This window comes from Myotis davidii, unplaced genomic scaffold (genome assembly GCF_000327345.1).
Source record: "Myotis davidii unplaced genomic scaffold, ASM32734v1 scaffold422, whole genome shotgun sequence".
NCBI lineage: Eukaryota > Metazoa > Chordata > Mammalia > Chiroptera > Vespertilionidae > Myotis > Myotis davidii.
The window spans coordinates 26,745-28,772 of record NW_006292909.1 but is presented as its reverse complement, the minus strand read 5'-3'; positions in this window follow the sequence as shown (position 1 = coordinate 28,772).

Sequence of the window (2,028 nt, the reverse complement as noted above, 5' to 3'; positions counted from 1 at the left end):
TTTCATTTCTTATATCTCTGTTAACTCTTTGCAAGGAGCTTTCCTTGGTTGGCTGCTACTCTCTCTTGTATATATAGTTTCCCCTTCATATTACTTGGATTTGTAAAATTGATATTAAGTGTGGAAGACTTAAAAGTCTCTTTTTAATATATATATATTATTGATTTTTTACAGAGAGGAAGGGAGAGGAATAGAGAGTTAGAAACATCGATGAGAGAGAAACATTAATCAGCTGCCTCCTGCACATCACCTACTGGGGATGTGCCCACAACCAAGGTACATGCCCTTGACTGGAATCGAACCTGGAACCCTTCAGTCCACAAGCCGACACCCTATCCACTGAGCCAAACTGGTTAGGGCTATCCCCCCTTTTTTATTTAAGTATTAGGAGGAATTTTGGAAAATTTATAATGCCGTCTAGATAACTTTAAATTTTAATTTTTTGTATAAAAATATGACTGCTTTAGGTTCATTGTATGCTAAATAATTTTTCTATGAACTGAAAATTTGGTTAATACTTCTTGAGCTAATGTTAATTACTCTGAGAACTTGACTACTATTTTACTGTTAAATTTAATACTCTAACAACTATCTTAGTTTACACTGTAAATATTAGTGGAAAGGATTATTTTGCATCCTTGAGAAGGCCCTAAGCATTCCTGGTGTTATGCTGGATTTAGATATAGGGTAGCTGCTGTTAGCTAAGTTTCTGTTTTCTGGGTCCCGATCTGAGCTGGACCAAGTCTCTTTCTGTTCCCGATCTGAGGTGGGCCAAGCTCTTTCTGTTATCTGGGTCCCGATCTGGGCTGCGTATGGGAAGCGATAAGCAGCCATGGGTGCAGGAGACCTTCCTCAGAAGGGGCGAGTGTTCAAGCCCCTGCATATTTGGGGGGGTGAGGATCTGTGACCCACCTCTGTTGACCCCCCAAGTTCTCTCCTGCTGGCCCCTCTGCGACTGTGCCTGTCTTAGGTCGTTCCTCCCTGAGGAATCTTACTCGTCTTTGGCTAACCAGCCATCCTCCGGTGCCAAGCAGGGTGATGTGAGGTTTAGTTCTGTCTCCTTGGTAGCCTATGCCCCTATGGCCTCTACGCCCAGAAACTTCCTTGGGATCCCCTTGCCTGCTGGTGGGGCCCCTGTAGCTGGTCAAGCAGAATTAAGTTAACTAGAAGAGGACATTCTGCCAAGAAAGGACAGGAGCCTGCAAACAGGCCACGTCAGAACAAAGTCTTGCAAGCAAGACTTATTGTTTAGAGGCAAAACATTCTTTTAGGTGATAAATAGTCCAGGAAGGCATGGAAATTACAAGGGAGAGTGCACGGCTGGAGGTGGAAAGAGTCTTTGTATAACATAGGAAACTAACAGTTTAATGTATAAGTTAGCTCAGATGATCTCACAAGCATGCTTGTTAATCATTGCCACTTGCTGTATTCCATTGTTATTTGCTGTATTCCTTTAATAAAAGCCATGAGAGCCTTGGGGGCTTTGCTACTCGCCTGAGTGAGTGGTAGCCCTCTGCTTCTCTAAACTGTATCCTGCACGCCAAGCTCATCTCAGCGTCACTGTTCACAAAGAACATCAATAGCCCCAGCCAGCATTGATCACATATCTTGAGGAACCCATGTTTCTTCTCCAGAGAGGGCCCAGCTCACGCCATAGGGGGAGAGAGAGATCCATGGTACCAGCCACCATGAGGCTTCAAACTCAGCATGAACAGAGAACTCAGGCAACAGCTGTGGGCAATTGGAAGAGGGACCCCCTTATCAAAAATGGCAAGAGAGGTCAATATAGAATGCTTAAGTGCCTTCCTAGGAGGCCTTCCACACAGTGGAAGGGATTAAATCCTTTCATGTCCTTATTAAATTGCTGCCAAACATTCAAAGAATTAAGGCGGGGGATCAGCCTATGTAAGGGTTCTTATCTATGAAGGGTCAGAAACATAAGTCTGAAATATTTCTATATTTGCCCTAGGTAATATTACCGTACAGATGATTACTGCTAGCATGGCAAGAAAGATGTTCTCAGGTGTC